The following is an 8,967-nucleotide window of genomic DNA, read 5'->3' on the forward strand; positions in this document are numbered from 1 at the left end:
CACCAGTCCCCCCCCCCCCCCCCCGCCATTGCTACATCTGCAGCTGGCTCATTGGCAAAACCCAAATTCAGTCTTCCACAACTCCCTGAAGGCTAGAACTCAAATACAGAGTTCAGAAAGCGCCAAGACATGAGAGGCAACAGCTACCACATCTTTCTATGGTTTCAGAGTCTGCCATTCATAAAACAAAAACCTCTTAATTTCAATACAACTCATAAAAACTCACAGCCCATCAACTGCAAATCCTACATTCCAGAATTCCATCCTACAACCCTATGCTGCGAAGGATACGACTTCTCAAATTTCTGCAATGGCCATTGAGCCAGATCGCACAGCCTGGCTCAAAGCCTCCCCTATCTGGGAGGTAGTTTTTAGTGTCGCAGCTTACAAAGGATTTACAGAGCCATGCATAAGCTCTCCATACATACTATGCATGGTTGTAAAATCGCAGATCTAGTAATTCTTCAGCAACTGTACTATCCTCAGTGGCGCTTTACTCTTTATATGAGGACCTCTTCTATAAGAACCCCAGCCTTCTTCTTTCCTCACAAACAATGTCCAAGGGAGCGTAAACCACCGTCAGCTACCCCAGCTTCCTCCATTGGAAACAAATCCTATTTTTTGACCCTCTACCTGGTTGGTTAACCAGTTTCTTTCCAGCATGACAGCATCACAACAGACTCTCGTGTTCTCAAAATAATTCTCAGGAATACGCCCTCAATTTCCTTCCAAACCATCTTTAATTTTATCTTCCACCTCCATCCAACATTCCACATCCTCATATGCCTCAAATAACAAGGAGATTTCGCGGTTTACTTCAAAACACTACCATAAACCGCACAGAACTTAAAGGTGATGTGGTCTAGAAATGGATTGTTACGTTTGCAAATTTCTGAGGCCTTCAATTCCTCGACAAACATACCAGGACAATATTCTACTTTTCAACCTCTCATTGACACTACGTGTAATTCACAAGTGATTGGAGGTGGTAGTAGCTGAACTCAGAAGCTATCATCGCATGAACAATTTCCTTACCTGGATGGCTGCTCATGGTTGCAATACACCCGGGAGCAATTACTTCTTATCATTCAGGGCCACACTGCACTATCTACATGCGCTAGTTTTCATAAGTGATTTTGACAACTTGAATCTCCAACTAATGCATTGCTTCACGTATGTTGGGGCACAACTAGACATGGTCTCTGCCAGAGACCCTCTCGACTGGAATAGCGTCATCAGACAATCATCATCTTGGCAAATCTATTGGAACAAGCTTCCGCTCTCCCAGCACCTCTTGGGTCATATGTCTACATCCCCTTGTTCAAATTCCCCTGTAGGGCACTTCAAACTCAAACTGGACTCAAAGCAGTCAGCCATTCATAAAATTTGATTCCGCTGCCACCCAAGGTAAAAGTTTCTTTTTCTGGGGGGAGGATTTACTCTCTGTGCCTCAAACAAGGAGGTCCTTTTCAGTCTCTACCTCCTCTGCTCACCATTACCACAGATGCTTCAACCAAGGGTTGAGGAACACACCTCATTCATTTTCAGACTCAAGGTCACTGGTCAGACAGAGAGCTCAAGTTTCAATCTCCTAGAAATTTGAGCAATTTACTATTTGCTTTGAGTATTCAGTCTGGGATTCACAGCCACCTGACTGTTGATTCAAACCAACAACCAGATAGCAATGTTTCTATCTGCAAAAACAAGCAGACTATAGGTTCTTATCCCTGTCCAGAGAAGCCTACTGTATATGGATCTTTGCACTCTCTCTACTGACATGCAAGCGGTATACATTCCAGGGAAGTGAAACATCATTGCAGATTCTCTAAGCCACAAACTCAATCTGCAGGAGTGATTGTAAACCCAGAGCTGCTACAACACATTTTTTCAACAATGTGGACACTCCCACAATAGTTCTCTTCATTTCTGCAGTCAATACTCAGTGTATCCAGTATTACTTCCTATGCTTTCTCAGGTGCTTTCTCAGTTTCATGGAATCTCAATCTACTCTACGTTTGCCCACCGATTTTGTTAATCTCCAAGCTTCTTTACAAAGCCATCAACAACGAACATCCAAATAGTTCTTATTGCACCCCGCTGGCCTAGACAAATTGTTTATCCGATACTCCTGGACCTTCCCCCTTTTTCTGTTAGGGTTCATTAGTCTCTTTTGTCCCAGGAAAACAGTTGCTGTTACATCCTACTCTTTCGAGGTCTCATCCTCACTGCATGGAGATTGAATGGACAGTCCCTTGCTGTGATCCCAAACTTTGCACCAGTAAAGCAGATTCTCTGAGCAGCAAGGAGACAATCTACAAGAAAATCTTCTCAGTCACAGTGGAAGCATTTTTTCCATATGGGCATACTCACAAGCTTCAGGTCAGCTCCGCTGCCCGATTGATCACATTTTATCCTACTTGCTCCATTTATCATCATTGGGATTCAACACCAATTCTATACAACTCCTCTTTTCAGCCATTTTCTGCGTACCATTCCTTGCTGGATGAGGAAACCAAGCTTACAACATCTTGTTGAACCTTTGGAGTCGCTACATTACTCTTTCTTACTTGGAAAACAGCATTTCTACTAGCTCTTACATCAACCAAATACTTAGTGAATTGCAATCGTTAGTCCTTTATTCTCCATATCAATCAGTCTGTAGTATTGCTATTATTTTTCTTCCCCCCACATCCTTCTTCAGTGGAATAAAGTCTTTACTCATTGGATGGTAGGATAGCACTTTTGTTTTACCTAGACACCACTGCACCTATCCATTCTACAAACCAACTTTTTGTCCCCCTCAATTCACTTACTCAGGGATATGAATGTATCTACATGGACTATGTCTTCATTGGTTGTTCCCTGCATATCTCTTGTTTATCCCAGGACAAGCAGGAAGCATAGTCTCACACATGGAGCCCCAACGGAGCCCTGGCATGAATACTTGAAAAGTGAATCGCAACTTCACATTTTAGAAAGTTCGTGATCAGTCCACACAACGCATGCACGAGTGCCTTCCCGCCCGACGTAAGCACACGGTCCCTCAGTTTCTTAGTTTTCGCGGAGCTAAGAAGACGTAAGAACATAAGAACTGCCATCTCCGGATCAGACCTTCGGTCCATCAAGTCCGGCGATCCGCACACGCGGAGGCCTCTGCCAGGTGTACACCTGTCGTAATTTATAGTCCACCATATCCTTATATGCCTCTCTTAAGGAGATATGCATCTAGTTTGCTCTTGAAGCCTAGGACGGTCGATTCCGCAATAATCTCATCTGGGAGGGCATTCCAGGTGTCAACCACTCTCTGAGTGAAGCAGAACTTCCTGACATTAGTCCTGAACCTGTCCCCCCTTAGCTTCATTACATGTCCTCTAGTCCGTGTCAAATTGGACAATGTAAATAATCTTCTCTGCTCTATTTTGTCGATTCCTTTCAGTATTTTGAAGGTCTCGATCATATCCCCACGCAGTCTCCTTTTCTCAAGGGAGAACAATCCTAGTGTTATAAGTCTGTCCTCGTATTCCAGTTTCTCCATACCCTTCACCAGTTTGTTGCTCGTCTCTGCACCCTCTCCAGCATTTTTATATCCTTCTTTAGGTGTTCAATGGCTGTTGAAATTTTTTTTGCCTTCCTGCTCTTGCGTTTCTGACTTTTCAGTCAGTTTCATGTTTTTTTTTTCTTTGTCCTTAACCTCTGGTAAAAAAAAACAAACCCCAAAACCACACGCACACAACCTTTTTTTCCGTTTTGCGGGTTCTGCCCAGCAGGGCCTGTGTACTACCGTGGACTCCAACTTCAATTTGGCTGAGACGATCTTTCTGTCGATGTCACGCCCACAGACGGGATTTTAAAAGTGCACTCGCTGTGCTCGGCTCATATCTGTGACTGACCCACATCGCTGGTGTCTCCAGTGTTTGGGACCAGAGCACCGCCCGGAAACCTGTACTTGAAAAAGTCACGTAAGCGCCCAGTCCTTATTTCAACGAGTGCCTCGACATCGACATCCTCATCGCCGGACCAGAGTGCGGCACCAGTGGTACTGACTAAAAAGTAAACGGTGCCGATGCTCTCCCTAAAGTAAAAGATTGACAATTTGCTTTGGGAGGAATTGGGTGAGCATTTTCAGATGCTGGTGCCGACTCAAATTATGGCCACATCAACACCAACTGTCCAAGCTAAGTCAGCACCAGCTCTCCAGGTGACGGTTTAGTCTGAGCACATAGCGACACCAACTGAACCTCACATTGATGCTTCACCGGTTCGAGGACCATTGACACTGGAGTTAATTGATCTCATTCCACAGCACCAGTCATCTTCGACTCAAACATCTAGAGAGGTGACACCATTGTGGTCCCGGAAGGCCTCTCATAAGATGAAGCATATTGAGCCTTCAACACTGAGTCTTCGGCACTGTCCTCATTCCATTCAGGACTCAGACTTATTGGAAGACTTGGAGCAAAAACCACTCTCGTCTGATGATGAAGATTCTGATAATTCAGATTTACCTCAGCTTCAACCTGCTGCTTTTTCTGAGAGGTCCTCTTTTTCAAGGTTTCTCCGGCAAATGTCTGAGGACCTTTCCATTCCATTGGAGGCGGACTATCAAGTATAGTGAACAGTTCTTGGAGGCTCTAGATTATGACCAACCACCAAAAGAACTACTAAAGCTTCCTCTCATGATATTTTGCGTGAGACTTGCATGGCTCCTAGAAAGCTTGACTCATTATATAGTCTCTTCTAGTGGAATCAACCTTGAAGAAGTCTGCAGGGGCTAGTGTCTATGCTTCTGTACCACCTGACAGAGAAGGTAAAGCAATGGACAAATTTGTAAACGTCTTTACCAAAATGCAATGTTGGCAAACCGAGCTGGAAACTATAATTTCCATATTTCCTTCTACCTTAAAAATTTGGTTAAGCAGTTTTCAGCTTTTCAAAAATATATTCCTTCATGTAAAACTCAAGCTTTTCAAAACCTTATGGCTACAGTTTTGCAATTGAGGAAGCATATGGTTCGTTCTACCTATGACATGTTCGAGCTTACCTCACAAGCAGCAGCCATGTCCGATGGCTATGAAATACCTTGCCTGGCTCCAGTGGCGTACCTAGGGTATGTGGCACCCAGGGCCCATCATTTTTTGAACCCCCCCCCCCCCCCCCCCATGTAAAAAAAAATTTTTTTTTTTTTTGCCAATAACCATGAAAATGGAATAAATGGTCAGAATAGAAACAGGCAGTGAAAATTTTCTTTTATTGAACCTCATATATGTAACCATTATTCCAAACATAACATAACATAAATTAGTCTAAATTGTCATGACATTAGAAGTACATAGGAGTAGTTGCAGGTGATGCTTGGACAGTTCTGATTGTGTTAGTTCGTTTTATGTGTTTTTTTGAAAAGAAGGGTTTTTATTTATTTTTGAAAGTTTTGTAGTCTGCGGTCGAAGTCAATAGGTTATAGAGTTGGAGGTCGAGAGTTGCAGCTCGAATGGCTAGGAGGTTGTTGAACAGTTTTGGTTGGAGGGTGTGTGAATGGTGCGTGAGTTTCTCCTATGTCTAGTTGAGGTGGATTAATTAGTTGATTGTTCCAATAGGCTGGGCTGTCTCCGTTTATTGCTTTAAATAGTAGGCAGGAAAATTGGAAGTGTATTCTCGCTTGTATTGGGAGCCAATGTGAGTTGTGGTATACCTCTGTGATGTGGTCGAATTTCTTCAGTGAGTAGACCAGTATTGTTGTAGTGTTTTATCATGGTTGTGGAATCTTGACTGTTTTTCTTCCATTTTCTTTCTAGTTGTCTGCATTGTCTTTTCAGTAGGAGTAGTTCATTGTCGAACCATTTGTCAGATTTTCTATGGATTCTGGTTTTGGTTTGTACAAAAAAAGGGAAAATGTAATAGGATTAATACTTTTTAATCCATGTATTTTTGAAAAATACAGGGGAAAACCCATACATTCATATTGGTCTTTCACAGTAATGAATATTACAGTTTCTGTTTTTGAGTCTATAGCTTCAGCAAATTTGTCAATGATTTCCATCAAAATTGATCTTCTTTGCATATTCATATTCAATGGACAGTATAGCTAGATTCGTCAATCTATCATTGCTCATAGTTGATCGAAGAACAGCTTTTTATTAATTTTAATTTTGAAAAGTTTCTTTCACATGAAGCAACAGATACACAAATAGTTAGGAAAAGTCTTAAACATAAGGATAAGTTTGGCACAGATTCATAAAAATTCCCATTTCACAATAAATTCTAGAAATTGCAAAACTGTCCATGCCTTTGTTTCTTTGGGATTCATTCCAGCAGCTTTTAAAAGTCTCCGTAGTCGAAAAAATTTCCAGTATGATATCTTCACCAGAAAAATTCATCATAAATTTTCAGTATATTTGGTAAAATCTTGCGAAGGTTTCTTCTTCTGCAAAAATTAGAGAGAATGGCTGAATGATAGCAAACATTGACATTATTTGATCCATTGCTTTAGAACGAGTCTCCAGTTCTTCGTGAAAACGATCAAGACATTCAAACATAGCCCATTGTGGTTTCTTCTGTCAAAGTAAGAGACCAGCAATCTTTTGTGTTTCTCCAGGCATTCTTCTTCGGAAACTTGATTGCTTTTTTCTATGCCAATGTCCATGTCCTTACATTATTGTTGTTCCATAGTTAAATGGCCTTCTCCACAATTTCTGTGCGCTGGTCTTCAAGGAACAATTTTAAAGCTTGTAGTTTCACTGTACATGTTCAAGGCTGATCCCGGCTGTTTGCAAATATTTTGTGTCTGGTTAACCTCATGCAAAACTTCACACCAGAAAAAGAGATAACACAGAAAAGAAAAATCACATACAGCAGAGAGCAAAAATCTGAGCTGATCCTCTTGTAATCCACATTTTCTTTTGAATCACACAGTGCTTCAAGGGTTGAAATTAACTTTCAAAATTTGTCTTTATGGCATGCACTGCTTCATAATGAGCACTCCATCTTGTCCTGGGAAAGTCTTTTCACTGTTATACCTACATTCTGCAGCATTTCCCATCGATGAGTTGAGACTGAAAAGAATGAATACACTTTTTCCAAAGCTCCAAAAAAAGTCACACATGAAGAAACACTTCCAAAAGAGTGAACTCCACAAAGGTTCAGAGAATGATTTGCACAAGGCACAAATAAAACCTTGGGATTAATTTCTTTGATTTTTGCCTGAACACCACCATGAATGCCAGCCATAGTTGCAGCGTTGTCATAGCCTTGACCACGACAGAGGTTTATATCCAGTCCATCACTATCCAGTTGTTTCAAGATCTGTTCCGTGAGTTCAGCAGCAGACTTCCCAGAAATAGGAAAGAAGCCCAAGAATGATTCCTTTATTTCAACGTTATCATCTTCAATATAGACATATCTGATCACTTCACACATTTGATCAGTGTGTGAAACATCAGGGGTGCTATCAAAAAGAATGCCAAAGTATTTTGCTTTTTTAATATCTGCCACAATTTTTTCTTTGACATAATTTCCCAGAAGATGAATGAATTCATTTTGAATTTTTGGAGATAAGTATGAACTCAATCTGCTTTCAGAAGGAATAGCATGTTTGATTTTTACAAAATGTTCCTTCAAAATTGGGTCATAATTTGATAGTAATTCTATCAACTAAAAAATTTCCTTTGTTTGTTGATAACATATCCTCTCTGTGACCACGGAAAGGAAGGTTTTGTTTAGCCAAAAACATAATTACATCCAAAACACGATGTAAAATGTCTCTCCAGTATTTTCTCTCTTTATCCATTTCCACTTCATGAATTCTATCAATAGTTTTATGGAGTTCCAGTCCCCTTGCCAAGGTCTTCCATTGTTCTAAGCAGAAGAGATGTTGTTCTGATCGCTCATGTTCAGGGACTTTAGGATTTAATTTCCACCAGTTTTTAAAGCCAGTTACAAAGACAGATGTTCCAGCTTTTGTCTCACTATCTGCAAACAGTCTGCAGCAAAAACAAAACAAGCAATTTTTTGATTTTGAATAAACCATCCAGGTTCTCAAAACTTTTTCGCCCTTTGGTAAAGATTTATAGAACATGAGGTTGTTAAGTGTCGACTGAATCCTTTGCTCTTTTTTCCTTCTCGCTGACTAGCAGAGAAAGGTCCATTTTTATTTTGAAAAGGTTCACTTCCCTTCTTAACCAGTTAACTCTCAAGTCATCTGGAACTGGTACTGGCCAAGCAGCGATATCGCAATAAAGTAAAATTTCATGCGCTATTTCTTCAAACTCTTGGTCTTTACTAGCATCCCTTTCTTCTCCACTGTTATTTTTATGCTGTTGGTGTTGACTCTTGCTATCAATTAGATTCTCTTCCTCAGTGTCAGTGCTTATAGATGACGATTCACTGTCTTCTTTCAGTTCAGGGTCATCTGAATCTTGCGTTTCTACTACAGGTATTTCGGATGTGCCAGCTTGCACTTCTTCAGAATCTTCTTCATTACCTTTATACGATGCTGAAAGCATTACATATTTCAACATAGATCCAGATATTGATTCAATCGCCTCCCCTTTTGCTTTTTTAATTTTTCTTTGTTGAGCTCCACTAGGTCGATGTCGTTTCATGTTAGTACAGAGTCTGTACGTCAGTTGCTGGCTTCACAATAATCCAAATGACTGTGACTCTGCAAGTTCCTGCTGTGGTGTTCAGCAGCACTGTCAAAGAAAGGGGGGAAAATCCATAATGTATGTTAAGAAGTAATCACTTAATTGACAGAGTTGGTTAACATAGTGTATGAGAAGAGATGAAGCAGTGGTGGAGAGTACAAGGATCAAATAGCCTGAACATCGCTAAATGAATTGGTAAAGGCTGAACAGGAATGGGGAGGGGCGGGGGGTGATTAAGTACAACAATAAATTTCACAACAACAATAAATTTCACAAAGTACTTAAAAAAAAAAATCACATTTTTCCACTAAAGCAGTTCTGGAGACAT

General features: G+C 40.8%; 1 pseudogene; it reads right to left on the reverse strand.

Annotated features, from left to right (window-relative positions):
- Nucleotides 1-6,963: 6,963 nt before the first annotated feature.
- On the reverse strand, nt 6,964-8,597 carry LOC117352430 (annotated as a pseudogene).
- Between the last annotated feature and the right edge of the window lie 370 nt (nt 8,598-8,967).

This window comes from Geotrypetes seraphini, unplaced genomic scaffold, assembly GCF_902459505.1.
Source record: "Geotrypetes seraphini unplaced genomic scaffold, aGeoSer1.1, whole genome shotgun sequence".
Lineage (NCBI taxonomy): Eukaryota > Metazoa > Chordata > Amphibia > Gymnophiona > Dermophiidae > Geotrypetes > Geotrypetes seraphini.